We start from the raw sequence: 16072 nt of genomic DNA, 5'->3' as shown, positions 1-16072 counted from the left end.
CCTATGCCTTGGCCATAGGTTCTATAAAGTATGTCATGCTGTATACCAGATCTATTGTATACCCTGCACTAATTAAGCAAGGGAGTATGATAGTGATCTAGGAGTAGATCATTGGACAGCGGTCAGAATTATCCTTAGTGAAATAAGGATATGTTTCTCGATTATGGACATGACAAAAAGGTTCGTCGTAAAAGGTTACGTCGATGCAAGTTTTGACACAGATCTGGATGACTCTAAGTCTCGATCTAGACACATATTGAAAGTGGGAGCAATTAGCTAGAGTAGCTCCATGCAGGGCATTATAGACATAGAATTCGCAAAATACTTACGATCTGTATGTGACAGACCCGTTGACTAATATTATCTCACAAGCAAAACATGATCACACCTTAGTACTCTTTGGGTGTTAATCAAATAAACGATGTGAACTAGATTATTGACTCTAGTAAACCCTTTGGGTGTTGGTCACATATCGATGTGGACTATGGGTGTTAATCACATGGTGATGTGGACTATTGCTAATAAATCACATGGCGATGTGAACTAGATTATTGACTCTAGTGCAAGTGGGAGACTGAAGGAAATATGCCCTAGAGGCAATAATAAAGTTATTATTTATTTCCTTATATCATGATAAATGTTTATTATTCATGCTAGAATTGTATTAACCGAAAACATAATACATGTGTGAATACATAGACAAAAGGAGTGTCACTAGTATGCCTCTACTTGACTAGCTCGTTAATCAAAGATGGTTATGTTTCCTAACCATAAACAAGGAGTTGTTATTTGATTAACGGGATCACATCATTAAGTGAATGATCTGATTGACATGACCCATTCCATTAGCTTAGCACCCGATCGTTTAGTATGTTGCTATTGCTTTCTTCATGACTTATACATGTTCCTATAACTATGAGATTATGCAACTCCCATTTACCGGAGGAACACTTTGGGTGCTACCAAACGTCACAACGTAACTGGGTGATTATAAAGGAGTACTACAGGTGGCTCCAAAGGTACATGTTGGGTTGGCGTATTTCGAGATTAGGTTTTGTCACTCCGATTGTCGGAGAGGTATCTCTGGGCCCTCTCGGTAATGCACATCACATAAGCCTTACAAGCATTACAACTAATAAGTTAGTTGTGAGATGATGTATTACGGAACGAGTAAAGAGACTTGCCGGTAACGAGATTGAACTAGGTATTGAGATACCGACGATCAAATCTCGGGCAAGTAACATACCGATGACAAAGGGAACAACGTATGTTATTATGCGGTCTGACCGATAAAGACCTTCGTAGAATATGTAGGAGCCAATATGGGCATCCAGGTCCTACTATTGGTTATTGACCGGAGACGTGTCTCGGTCATGTCTACATTGTTCTCGAACCCGTAGGGTCCGCACGCTTAAGGTTTCGATGACAGTTATATTATGAGTTTATGAGTTTTGATGTACCGAAGGAGTTCGGAGTCCCGGATGAGATCGGGGACATGACGGGGAGTCTCGAAATGGTCGAGACGTAAAGATCGATATATTGGACGACTATATTCGGACATCGGAAAGGTTCCGAGTGATTCGGGTATTTTTCGGAGTACCGGGTAGTTACGGGAGAAGCAATGGGCCTTGATGGGCTTTAGTGGAAAGAGGAGAAAGGGCCAAGGGGCTGCTGCGCCCCCCCCCCCCTCCCCTCTAGTCCGAATTGGACTAGGGAAAAGGGGGCCGGCCACCTCTCCTTCTCCTCCACTTCCTTCTCCCTTCCTCCCCTCTTGGTGGACTCCTACTAGGACTTGGAGTCCTAGTAGGACTCCACATCCTGGCCGCACCTAGCCTTGGCCGGCCTCCTCCTCCTCCATCCTTTATATACTGAGGCAAGGGGCACCCCATGAACACAAGTTGATCCACGTGATCTATTCCTTAGCCGTGTGCGGCGCCCCCAGCCACCATAGTCCTCGATAATATTGCAGCGGTGCTTAGGCGAAGCCCTGCAGCAGTAGTACGTCAAGATCGTCACCACGCCGTCGTGCTGACGGAACTCTTCCCCGACACTTTGCTGGATCGGAGTCCGGGGATCGTCATCGAGCTGAACGTGTGCTAGAACTCGGAGGTGCCGTAGTTTCGGTGCTTGATCGGTCGGATCGTGGAGACGTACGACTACATCAACCAAACGCTTCCGTTGTCGATCTACTAGGTATGTAGATCATACTCCCCCTCTCATTGCTATGCATCACCATGATCTTGCGTGTGCGTAGGAAATTTTTGAAATTACTACGTTCCCCAACAGTTGCGCCCCAGTATATTAACACAACGTCGTCGACCAGAAACAAGTACGACGTTGACACTAGTTTTCACATGGTATCAGCCTAACTCTTCCGCATCACATCAGCTATCCTCATCCACCCCCGCTTCCGCCATGGCTGCCTCCTCCAGTGCCGCGCATACTGGCCTTTCTGGCCAGATCACCGAGAAGGTGACTCGCACCAACTACATCCTCTGGTGGACTCAGATCACACCGCATCTCCGTGGTGCAGGCTTCTTCGGCTACGTCGACGGCTCCATGCCTGAGTGGGCCAAGCTCGTCATCACAAATGACAAGGACTAGAAGGAGGAAGCTTCACCAAATCCCCTTCATCCGATCTAGATCCATGAGGATCAGCATGTACTTGGATACCTCATGAGTAAGCTCTCCAAGGAGTTACTTGTGCAGGTCACGACGATCGACCGCGTGCAAGATCTCTGGCTAGCACTTTCGAACATGTTTTTGTCATAGTCCCTGTCCCGCGCCAACAACATTTGTGTCGCCCTCGCCAATGCGCAGAAGGGGATGCAGCCCGTGGCAAGCTTCTTCGGGCACATGTGCTCACTTTCCGATGAGCTCGCGAGAGCTGGCAAGCCGCTCGGAGACGGCGAACTAGTCTCCTAGATCATCGTCGGCCTCGACATGGAGTACCAGCCACTCGTCTTCACGCTCGATGCACGTATCATGCTAGTCTCGCTCGACAACCTATTTGCTATGATCGGCAACTTCGACCAGAGAGTTTCCCTCTACCAAGGGGGCCACTCTGGTGGCGGTTTCAGGTCCTCCGCCAACGCGACCATGCGCGATCGTGGTGGTGGCTCTCGCTACCGGGGGAGCGGTAAGGGCAAGCACAACGGCGACTCCAACACTGATAACAGCAACCCCCGTGGCAACAACAGCAATGGCGGACGACCCTCCTCCAACAGCTCCTCCAACTGATAGCGACCAGATGCCATCTGGTGCCAGATCTGCGGCAAACCTGGCCACTCGGCCAAGGATTTCTGGAATAGATTCGACGATGACGATGACTCCTCTCAAGATAAGAAAGTGGCCAGCGCTGCTGATGGGTCGTATGGTGTGGACTCAAACTGGTACATGGATAGTGGTGCCACGAACCACATCATCGATGAACTCAAGAAGGTGACCATGCGGGAGAGGTATTGTGGCCAAGACCACATCCACACTGCTAGTGGAGAAGGTATGAAGATTGGTCATGTTGGTCACTCAATTACTAGAACCCCTCACCGGAAAATTCTTCTTAGGAAAATTTTGCATGTCCCTAGTGCATCCAATAATCTTCTCTCCGTTCATCGCATTTCCATTGATAACCATGTCTTCATTGAGTTTAACCCTTTCTTCTTTTTGATCAAGGATCAGGTAATGAGGAAGGTACTGTATCGAGGTAGATGCGTATGCGAGCTTTATCCTTTGATTTCGGAGCTTCGAAGATTCAATAAACAAGTTTTTAGTGCCACCACGTTATCCTCGTTAGTTGAATGAGTGCTTAGGAAAAAATAAGCTCCCATATGTTGGAGAGTGTGACATTGAAACTATTTGTGATTTGTGCCAAAGAGCAAAAGGTCATCAGTTGCCTCGTCCAATTTCTACTAGTGTTTCTACCAAACTGTTGCAACTTATTTTTTCTGGTGTGTGGGGGCCTGCCCCGTCCTTTGTTGGTAGACATACGTACTATGTTAGCTTTGTCGATGACTTCAGCAAATACTCGTGGATCTATCTTCTCAAGAAACGATCTGAAGTATTCCAAGTTTTTCGTAATTTTCAAGCACTCATTGAATGAAAGTTTGATAGCAAAATCATTGCCCTTCAATCTAATTAGGGGGTGAGTATGAGAAGCTCAATTCATTCTTTCAAGAACGTGGCATATCTCATCATGTGGCTTGCCCTCACGATCATCAACATAATGGGTCGGCAGAACGCAAACATCGTCACATTGTAGAAGTTAGTCTAGCCCTTCTTGCTCGCACCTCCATGCCCTTAAAATTCTGGAATGAGGCCTTTCTCACCATTGTTCACATCATTAATATGCTTCCTAGTCGTGTCATCAAGAATGAAACACTCATAGAAAAACTTCTTCATACCAAACCAGACTACACTTCTCTCTGTGTGTTTGGATGCGCTTGTTGGCCTAATCTAAGACCATACAACAATCGCAAGCTTATGTTTCGATCTAAGCAGTGTGTTTTCATTAGCAATAGTTCTATGCACAAAGGTGACAAATGCCTAGATGTGTCCACTAGCTGTGTTTATATTTCACGTGATGTAGTCTTTGATGAAACTAAGTTTCCCTTTGCTGATCTTCATCCAAATGTCGGTGCCTTACTTTGCCACGAAATTCTACTTCTGCCTTCCCACCTCGCTGGTTTTGTCCAAAGGGGGGATAATAATTGTGTTGATCCATCATTGACTAATCCTCATAACCGTGTGCATGAGCTCTGTGGTAATGCACCAGAAGAAACCGCTAGCAAAATTGGTGAAGAAATCGCTCGAAATGATCAAGAAATCAGTCCCAATGGGCAATACTTGATGTGTCCAGGTTTGGGAAGCAAATCCTCCTCGGGATTGGTTCTGCAGGACATGCCTAGGCCATCCACCTCAGAGTCTACGCAGCTGCATGGCACCAGTGCATCAAAAACAGCGTCACCCGCCAAGCGTGGCAGCGGCGTCTCTCCAGGCGACACACGGAGTCCTGCGACTCGTCGAAGCGGGCACATCGAGCCGCGCCGATCCGAGGCGGCCACGCGTCTGCCTGAAACGTGCTAGCCAGCTGACGGGCCCCGCTGCTATGTGCACCGACAGACATCAGCATTGGGTGTGCACCCCTGCACAGATTTGACGGGGCCCGCGGACTCAGGATCCAGCATTGATCCTTTGCAATCATTGCAAAATGATGGGGCTACAGCACGCATGGGATCTTCTATGCAGCCCGTAGTTGGCTCCTCATGCGCTGAAGCCGCAGAAGATCCTGGCATGGTGGACGTCGCGGGAATAGTGCCAGGTGCATCCAGTTCGGGATCTGGTGCGGGATCCTCTGCGCCTAGGACTGGTGCAGCTTCACCTGTGCAGCCACATACTAGTCTACAAAAAGGGGTAATCCATCATGTTAACTATAGAAAAAGTTTGGTCTGGCTTGTTGTTCTACAGGCGAACCCATTACGGTCAAAGATGCAATTAATGATGCACGTTGAATAAAGGCCATGGAGGAAAAATATTTGGCACTCCGAAAAAATAAAACATGGCATCTAGTCCCTCCATGACAAGGTAAAAATTTAATTGATTGCAAATGGGTTTTTCGAATCAAAGGGAAGTCTAATGGATCTATAGATCGCTACAAAACACGACTTGTTGCAAAGGGATTCAAACAACAGCATGGCATAGATTATGAGGACACATTTAGTCATGTTGTTAAAGCTGCCACTATTCGTCTCGTGTTGTCCATTGTTGTTTTCAGGGGATGGAGTCTTAGACAGCTAGATGTGCAGAATGCGTTTCCTCATGGTGTTCTAGAAGAGGAAGTATACATGAACCAACCTCCTGGGTTTGTGAACAAAAACTTACCACATGTGTGCAAACTTGATAAAGCCTTATATGGATTGAAGCAGCCCCCCAGGGCGTGGTACTCACGCCTAAGTTAGAAATTGCAAGCACTTGGTTTTATTCCTTCAAAGTATGATACATTATTGTTCATTTACAATAAGTCAAATACCTCTATATTTGTTCTTATCTATGTTGATGATATAATTGTCATAAGTTTCTCTGATGAAGTAATAATAGGACTTTTGAAGGATCTTAGTGCTGAGTTTGCTCTAAAGGATTTGGAGACTTGCACTTCTTTCTAGGGATTGAGGTAAAGAAACATGAAGATGGTCTCCATCTCTCTCAAGAAAAATATGTTGTTGATCTGGTAAGTAGAGTTGGTCTACAAGGATGTAAGCCCTCACCAACTCCCTTGTCTAGCTCAGAAAAATTGTCGCTCACAGAAGGAGATCTCTTGAATCAAGAGGGCAGTACAAACTACAGAAGCCTGGTAGGAGCACTTCAGTACGTAACTTCTGACAAGACCTGGTATTTCTTTTGCTGTTAACAAAGTATGCTAGTTTCTTCATGCACCCACCACAGTTCATTGGACTGCTGCTAAACGTATAGTGAGATATGTGAAAAATACTATGAATCTTGGTCTTACCTTCAATAAATCTTCGTCCACTCTAGTCAGTGTTTTTTCTGACTCTGACTGGGCAAGATGCATAGATGATAGATGCTCCACTAGTGAGTTTGCAGTATTCTTTGGACCCAACATAATATCATGGTGTGCAAAAAAACAGGCTACTATATCCAGGTCAAATACAGAAGCTGCGTACAAGGCACTTGCAAAACTACGACACAAATTATTTGGGTGTAGTCTATGTTGAGGGAACTTGGTGTAAAGAGCACCAAAGCTCCATGTCTATGATGTGATAACCTTGGTGCTACCTATCTATCTACAAATCCAGTGTTTCATGCAAGAACGAAGCATATTGAAATAGATTTCCACTTTGTTAGAGAAAGAGATGCAAATCGATAGTTGGAAATTCGTTTTGTGCATTCCAGAGAACAAGTTGTACATGGCTTCACAAAATCATTACCCACAAGTTTTGAAGAATTCAAGCGTAATCTTGAACTTGACAAAGTTGTGATTAAGAAACGGTGTTAAGCAACCCATGTACACCTAATCGTGACAGGTTGATTACTGGGCTCCAAGGGCAGTCGGATGTAGATAGGCTAGGTTGTTGGCATATGGTTTATCTGTGTAACAACTCTCTCTATCTTGTTATCCCTTGGCACACAAATTATAATCCTAAGCATGTACGCGATCTGTGAAGTTGCGCCCCAATATATTAACATGAAGCCGTTGATCAGAAACAGGTATGATGTTAACGCTAGTTTTCACAGTCTCGGCTAATCTCTCATTACGAGCGGTTTAGCAGCTATTTGTTGGGCCATTTGAAATTGTAGGAAGTTGCGCCCCAGTATACTAACACGAAGCCGTCGACCAGAAATAAGTACGACGTTAACACTAGTTTTCACAGTCTCAGCTAATCTCTCATTAACAGCGGTTTAGCGGCTATTTGTTGGGCCATTTGAAATTATAGGAATCAGACGGCCTTTGAATCTAGTAAGAAACTGGCATCGCCTTTTGAGAGGGCACCCTGGAATGCAGTCATCTTCTTCTTGCTGTGGAAATAGTGCGATGCCTTGGACCTAGTTATTTTTCCATGTCGATGTTCGATGTTTCTTCTTCTGTTGCCTCTGCACGGGCGTTCAGACTGTTTAGTTGTGTGCTGATGGTGCTTCAGGGTTTTCGCCCCGCGGTGTATGTTTCAATTGCGATTGCGAGCACTTATAATGGGTCTCCTAAAGTGCTTGAACGGGAGATCTCTACAGTTTTGAATATGGTGGTGCGGACCGCGATGGGCGACTCGAGCTCGGGCAACTCGCTAGGCGATCCACCGGCGTCGCCGCTAGCTCGGCCCCCCTCCCCTCCCCCAGCCCCCACCCTCCCGCCGAAGCCCTTCCCGGCCGCTCCGCCGCCGTCCCCCCCCCCTCCCGCCGCCTCGCCGCGCGTGGTCTGGGCCGACCTCGTGGAGGCTGATGACCTCGCCGCGGGGCGCCCGGTCGTCTGCCGCGACCGCGTCCCCCCCATGGCTCCGGCTCGGTCGCCTCGGGCTGTTCCTGCCGGTGGCTCGACTCCCAGGGGTGGGAGTCCAGCTGCCCGCGGGGATGGCCGGCGCCGTCGCCAGCCTGCGGGCTCGTCGCGGTCGGCTCAGGCGAAAGGCGCAGCCTTGGGCTCCGGCGCTCACCCTCGGGGTCGCCGATCTGGCGGGTGGGGCCGGTGGATCGCCTGCTCCGACCCAACTCCGTCCTCCGCTGCTCTCTCCCCTGCTCCGACCGACACCCCGGCAACGCCCTCGTCGGCGCTCTCGTCGGTGGTCTACAGGCGGTCCCCATTCCGCCCATTCATCTCGGCCTTCGGCGCCCCCGCGCCTCCACGTCCCGGCATCTTGCCCACCCCGGCCTGGCACCGCCGCCCCCGCCATGCCCCGCCGGCGACCTCTTCCGTGGCGGCGCAGGGGGAAACCCTCGCCCCGCGATTGGTGTCCTCTGGCTGGTCCTATCGGGTCGCGCTCTTGGTGGGTCGCCCTGTGGGCCGCCTGCCCAGCGCTCCCCCTCGGGCTTTGGCTCCTGGGCCGCCGCTGGTTCCGCAGGCTGCTGGCCTCGCACTGGCCGGGCCTTCTGGGCCTCCCCCCTCGCAGCCCAGCCCCGCCCTCGGGTGGGCCTCGGCCCGATGAGGCGGTCCATTTGGCAGCCTCTAGGGTTCCCTCGCCAGCCACTTCCTCCTGCATTGCCCGCCGCTCCCCCCGACGCTCTCCCGCCCGCCGCCACCGCCAGGCCCGTCGCCCTTGCCGGCTCCCGCTCGCCCTCCCCTGCTACCTTGCCGGCCATGCCCCGCGAGTGGGATGACAGGGCGGGCCGCCCCAAGTGTCGGGCTGACGATCGCCGGGCTCCTTCGAGTCCGTCGCCGGATGCCCTCCGGAGGGAAGACGACCTCCGTCAGGAGCTTGACTCCCGCCCCGCCCGCCGCTCTCCATCTCTTGCCGCCCGCCGCTCTTCCTCCCGCACCGCCCGCCGGTCCCCTGCCCGCGACGACCGCCGCTCCCGGTCCCTGGCGTGCCGCTCGCCCCCCCGGGCTGACTCGCGGGAGCGCGGCCGATCTCCTGCCGGGGGGTCTCGACAATCCTCCCGGCAGCGGTCTCCCTCCACGTCTCGCCGTCGGGACCGGTCTCCATCGCCCCGGCAGCAGCCCCTCTCCATCGTCAGCGCCAACCCGGCCACCAACCGCTACCAACCCCCCCCCCTCCCCGCTCCCAAGCTTCGTTCCCACCGACCAATGGGGGAAACGGGAACTGGCGGCGCCAGGGCACAAAGAAGAAGAAGAAGAAGAAGAAGAAGAAGAAGAAGAAGAAGAAGGGACCCCATCCCCGCTCCCAAGCTTCGTTCCCACCGACCAATGGGGGAAACGGGAACCGGCGGCGCCAGGGCGCAAAGAAGAAGAAGAAGAAGAAGAAGAAGAAGAAGGGCCACTCCCGCTGTCGGCGCGGCCGCCCCACATCCGGGCTCCGCTTCCGCCTCGGACGGTCCGCCTTGTTTCAACTGCGGATTGACCGGGCACTTCCAGGTGGCATGCCCCAACCCGCCGATGTGCTACCTCTTCAAGGACGCCGTCCACCCCGCGATTCTCTGCCCGGACCGCCCGGTGACGGAGGAGCTTATGATGTACGGGCACGGCATCGAGGACATGGGCTTCTTCCACATCGAGGTCCCGGAGTTGCCCCCTCCCTCCCCCTCGCTCCTGGCTCTCGTGACTATCGTTGGCGAGGCCGTCGCCACCCCAGAGCTGATTGAGGCCGAGCTCAACCACTTGTGCAGATGCAAGTGGGATTGGCAGGTGACCTCCACTGTGGCCAACTCCTTCACGGTGATCTTCCCCGACGCTCTGAGCATGGGCTTCTGTACCCGCAGCGACAACATCACCTTGGCCCTCAACGGGATTGTGGTGAACATCTTTGAGCCGAAGTGGGATCCCAAGGCCGTGGTGGTCCTCGACACGGCTTGGATCCTCATCGCCGGCCTGCCGGACATGGCCCGGTCTGAGCGCGTCATTCGCAGCATGTCCAAGCTCCTGGGCAAGGTGGTGGTGGTCGACGAGCTCTCTTTCCGCAAGGAGGAGGAGGTCTGGGTCAAGGTGAAATGCCTGGACTCCTCCAAGCTCCACGCCACGATTCGGGTCTTCTTCAATGACGACGGCTATGACCTCAAGATCTGCCCCGAGCCTCCGAACCACATCGGTCTCCCCCGCTTCTCCGACGACAACCACTTGGGGGGCGGCCCCGCTGACAACACGGTTCCCGCCGCCGCCGGTCCCGCTACTCACGCCTCGAGGACCCTGAGGATGACGAGGACCTGTCTGAGCACTCCCGCTCCCCATCCCGCGAGCCCGCCAACCCACCTCCGGGTCGTGGCGGCTCCGGGATGGGTCGCACCGCCACTGACCTCGCGGTGGCGCTTCGCCTGGCCTCCACGCCGGTCGCGCCCCCTTCACCTCCGTTCGAGTCAGCAATTGACATCTCCAGTATGGGCCTGCTCGTCATGCCACCTTCGTCGCCGTGCTCCCCTTCCGTCGTCTCCGTCCCTGCACACCTCGCCGTCGGCCCCGGACCCCCCGGCCACTCCTGGTTCGACCTCCCCGATCCCCACGGGTGGCGGTGGGGGCCTCCCCGTCGGCGCGCCAGCTCCGGCTCTCCCAGTCGCGGGCGTTGCAGATGGCGACATCCTGGAGCCCGTCGCCCCGCTCCCCCCGCCGGTGGCCTCCGACGCCCACCTCGCTCCGCCCTCCTCCCCAGCCGCGACGGTGGTCGTGGCCCTGTCCATTCCGACCGCCGCTCACCCCCCTCCGACGGTGGCGTACGCCAGGCAGCCCCGCTCCACATCGACGCCGGTGACGGCGTCCCGCCGCAGCGCCCACCTCGATGCGACCCATCCGGCGGACTCCCTGGCTCCGTCCGTCGCTGAGCATGCAGAGCTTCGGGCGGCGGTCCAGAACCTCGAGTCAGGTGTGGCTTTCGTCTCCCCCCCCCAAGTTCTTCCAGTTGTTCCTTTTCTGCGCTTGAGGCCGTTCCTCTTGGCCACCTCGCCAAGGTGGCTACTGACTCGGCCATAGTTTTCAGGGGGGAGGTTGGTCCCCCCTAGATCAGATCGCGGCCATTAGGGCTCGCGAGATCTTAGATGGCAAGCTGGCTGAGACTCGGGCGCAATTGCTCCGGCCCACTGTGGATTCGACCGCGACCCCCGCGGGTCTGGGCCCTCCGGTGGCCGACGGTGTGATCCTTGGACGCACCCTCTCTCGCACTACCGCTCTCCGTGCACAAAGCGCCTCCCATATCTTGGCGTCAAGCAGTCCCCCTATGGGGGTTTAGATGCGGGCCCTTTTCTGGAACATCCGCGGCTTCAGCCATGATGGTCGCCGCCGCCAACTCATCGAGTACATGCGAGACGAACACATCGACATCGTTGCCATCCAGGAAACCATGCGCACTGAGTTCTCCCTCCAGGAGCTCGAGTGTCTTAGTCCTCACCTCTTCGCTTGGCATTGGCTCCCTTCTAGTGGAACCACTGGCCACTCTGGCGGCATCCTGTTAGGAGTGAAGTGTATGCCCCGAGACCGATGTGTCAGGTGTCGTCCAGTTATTCGATGTTGTTGCGTTGTAATTGCTTGCGTGTCATGCATTGCATATCATGTCATCATGTGCATTTCATTTGCATACGTGTTCGTCTTATGCATCCGAGCATTTTCCTCGTTGTCCGTTTTGTATTCCGGCGCTCCTATCTCCTCCGGTGGTCCTTTCTACCTCTTTTTCATGTGCGGGTGTTAAACATTTCCGGATTGGATCGAGACTTGCCAAGCGGCCTTGGTTTACTACCGGTAGACCGCCTGTCAAGTTTCGTACCATTTGGACTTCGTTTGATGCTCCAACGGTTAACCGAGGGACCGAGAAGGCCTTGTGTGTGTTGCAGCCCAACACCCTTCCAATTTGGCCCAAAACCCACCTAAACCCTCTCCATCATCTCGGTCATTCGATCACGATCGCATGGCCGAAAACCGCACCTCATTTGGACTCTCCTAGCTCCCTCTACCTATATATTTGTGCTCCCCTCCCGAAATCCGCACAGATGAAACCCTAGCTTCTTCCCCTCGCGTCGCCGGACAAAAACTGCCCACCGCCCGGACATGTCCGCCGCCTCCGCCACCTCACTCCGGCGAATCAGGCGTCGCCACGTCAGCTTCCCCGCTGCCTCAGCCACTCAAGGGCCGCCATTTGTCGCCGCCGCCGTCCCCGCGCCCCCGGGCCCGAGACGCCCAGATTCGGCCCGCTCGGCCCGGATCCGCCGTGCCGCCCTCCCGACTGAGCCGCGCCGTCCGCCCGTCGTCTTCTTCGCGCCCGGTCGCCGGAGTTGCTCCACGCCACCAGATCTCCGTCGCCGCGCCGCTGCTTCTCCGCCACCGCGCAACGTCGCGCCGCCCGAGCTCGCCGGCCGACATCGTCCACCGCGGCACGCTGCCCGACCACCGCCTCCGTTCGCTGGCGTCGACCACCGCCGTCTCCCGCCACCGCATCGCCGGAGCAAGCGCCGCCCCGCCGCTGTCCTTTCTCGCCCTCGCCTCGCCGGAGTTCGAAGTCCGGCCGGATCCGGGGAGTGGGACGAGATCCACCACTCCCCGAACCAAACGGCGCCGCCCCGCGTCCCGGATCTCGCCATCCCGCTTCGTCCGGTCCCGTTGACTTTTACCTCGAGGGTATAATTTCTACTAAGTCCCCGAAATTTCCAGATTCAAATGCCCATGTTCATCTTGTCTTAACTTTGCATCCGTAACTCCGTTTTGCGCGTGTAGCATATCAAAATGTTCGTCTCAGAGAGTACATCATTTCATCTCATTGCATCATTTTCATTTGAGCTCGTCTTGATGCCCGAAATGCTGTTGGAAGAGTGCTATTTGAGTTAATTGTCAGATCTGCTGCACCAAATAGCTATTTGTCATTTTTGCCATGATTATTGTGTGCATGATATGCCCCTGAGCTCTACATGTGTTTTGTTATATGCCATGCCATCTTTTCAGAGGTGCTATCCATGTATTTTTGTGATGTGTGTGGTGACTAGCACAAGCTTGCAAAGTAGTGCATTCATTAATGTTGTTTTCAGGAACTTAGAGTTTCACTAAGTCCTTGATCTGTTTTAATCAATATGCCATATGTTCATATTGTTTTCTAGTGATCCGTGCCTCTTTTGAGGAGGACCAGTAAGGATGTTTTGTTGATCCTATAGTGCTCTATCCATCCATGTCTTTGTTTGCATTTATGGAGCACCCTAGCTTGAGTCAATCGAGCTCTACTTTTGCTATTTCGTGAATCTGGGCAGATTGTCTACTTGTTAGCGATTTTGCCGAGGATGTCGTAGTTGATCCATGCATGCTATGTTATTGTTCTTGCCTTGTCTAGCTTGTATAATATGTATTCTTGATGGGTGTTTGCTTAGTTTGTCATGCCTTGCTCTGTAGTGAGTGCATCGAGCTCGTAAACATGCCTACTCGTTAACAGATTTGCATGCTTCAGTTTTTCGCTAAGTCTGTAATCTGATTATGTTTTTGCCATGTTCACATGCTTGCAATTGTATTTTCTGGTCCCTTTTGGCTCAAGGTCACTAAGGGACTTTTGTTAAGTGCTTTGAGTAGCTTCATGTCATGCCTTGCTTTGCCATGTTAGGTTCCTGTAGCATATAGTTTTATTGCTTCAAAGTGTGCTACCTGATCTGAAATTCCAGACAAGTGTTAATTTCACCAAGTCTGAGATCTGTTTACCAATTGCACTTTTGCCATGCTTGTTTGAACCTGTTAATGGATGAATTGGCTGTAGCTCAGTGTTCATCTTTTATCAAGCATCATGAGTGGATCCCTGCCATGTATTTTGTTTCCATGTTTGAGTGTTGTAGCTTAATTATCTCGATGCATTTAGATGGCTACTTGTTGTTTATCACAGACCGGTGCCATATTTGTTTTGCTTGCCATTTCCAAACCGTGCCTCCGATTCCGGTGATCTTTATATCGATTTCAATCGAAATCACCTCACCTTTCTAGTGGCACACTTGGATTTCCAAGTTGAGGCCAGGTTCAATCATTCCTTGTCAAATCATGCATATGCATCGCATACCGCATCTCGCATATCATACCATGTTCATGTGTGGTTTGTTTACTATGTTTTGTGCTTCTTTCCGGTGTTTGCTTCTTCGGGTTGGTTCCGGTAACGTCGCGTTTGTGAGGACCCGTTCGACTACGTCCGTTTGTCTTCTTCACAGACTCGTTCTTCTTTCTTGCGGGATTTCAGGCAAGATGACCATACCCTCGAAATCACTTCTATCTTTGCTTGCTTAATTGCTCGCTCTTTTGCTATGCCTATGCTGCGATACCTACCACTTGCTTATCATGCCTCCTATATTGTTGAACCAAGCCTCTAACCCACCTTGTCCTAGCAAACCGTTGATTGGCTATGTTACCGCTTTGCTCAACCCCTCTTATAGCGTTGTTAGTTGCAGGTGAAGATTGAAGTTTGTTCCTTGTTGGAACCTGGAGATGTTTTTCCTTGTTGGAACATGTTTACTTGTTGGGTTATCACAATATATCTTATTTAATTAATGCATCTATATACTTGGTAAAGGATGGAAGGCTCGGCCTTATGCCTGGTGTTTTGTTCCACTCTTGCCGCCCTAGTTTCCGTCATATCGGTGTTATGTTCCCGGATTTTGCGTTCCTTACGCGGTTGGGTAATAATGGGAACCCCTTGACAGTTCACCTTGAATAAAACTCCTCCAGCAATGCCCAACATTGGTTTTACCATTCGCCACCTAGCCTTTTCTTTCCCTTGGGTCGGCCAGCCCAAGGGTCATCATTATTTTACCCCCCTGGGCCAGTGCTCCTCTGAGTGTTGGTCCAAACTAGAGCCCCTTGTAGCACCACCTCGGGGAAACTCGAGGGCTGGTTTTAGCTGTACGGACTGCTCATCTGAGTGTGCCCTGAGAACGAGATATGTGCAGCTCCTATTGGGATTTGTCGACACATTCGGGCGGTGTTGCTGGATTTGTTTTAACTTGTCGAAGTGTCTTGTAGAACCGGGATACCGAGTCTGATCGGAATGTCTCGGGAGAAGGTATATCCTTCGTTGACCGTGAAAACTTGTCATGGGCTAAGTTGGGACACCCCTGCAGGGATTTGAACTTTCGAAAGCCATGCCCGCGGTTATGGGCAGATGGGAATTTGTTAACGTCCGGTTGTAGAAAATCTAAAGTTGACCTTAATTAAAATACATCAACCGCGTGTGTAACCGTGATGGTCTCTTTCCGGCGGAGTCCGGGAAGTGAACACGGTGTTGGAGTTATGTTTGGCGTAGGTTGTTCTAGGATCACCTCTTGATCATAGTTCCTTGATCGTGCTTTGCCTTCTCTTCTCGCTCTCATTTGCGTATGTTTAGCCACCATATATGCTAGTCGCTTGCTGCAGCTCCACCTCCTAATTTTACCTTACCCATAAGCTTAAATAGTCTTGATCGCGAGGGTGCGAGATTGCTGAGTCTCCGTGGCTCACAGATACTTCCAAAAACCAGCTTGCAGGTGCCAATGATGCCATTCCAGGTGACGCAACCAAGCTCAAGGAGGAGCTCGATGAAGATCTTGTCCTTTGTGTTGTTTCGTTCTAGTTGATCAGTAGTGGAGCCCAGTTGGGGTCGATCGGGGGCCTTGTCGCATTTGGGGTTCTTCTTGTATTTTGGTTCCGTAGTCGGACCTTGATTGTATCTGGATGATGTAATGCTTTATTCATGTATTTGTGTGAAGTGGCGATTGTAAGCCAACTATGTATCTCTTTCCCTTATGTATTACATGGGTTGTGTGAAGATTACCTCACTTGCGACATTGCTTTCAATGCGGTTATGCCTCTAAGTCGTGCTTCGACACGTGGGAGATATAGCCGCATCGAGGGCGTTACATGAAGGATGCCACCTTTGAGGTTGGGGGCATGGATCGGGGGGAGTTCTTCGTGAGTATGGAGATCTTCGAGCGGGCCCTCAACTTCAAATGGCAGGTCGTGATTGTCTATGGTCCGGCGGACCATCGC

Source organism: Triticum aestivum, chromosome 6A, assembly GCF_018294505.1.
Source record: "Triticum aestivum cultivar Chinese Spring chromosome 6A, IWGSC CS RefSeq v2.1, whole genome shotgun sequence".
NCBI lineage: Eukaryota > Viridiplantae > Streptophyta > Magnoliopsida > Poales > Poaceae > Triticum > Triticum aestivum.
This window is presented reverse-complemented; position numbering follows the sequence as displayed.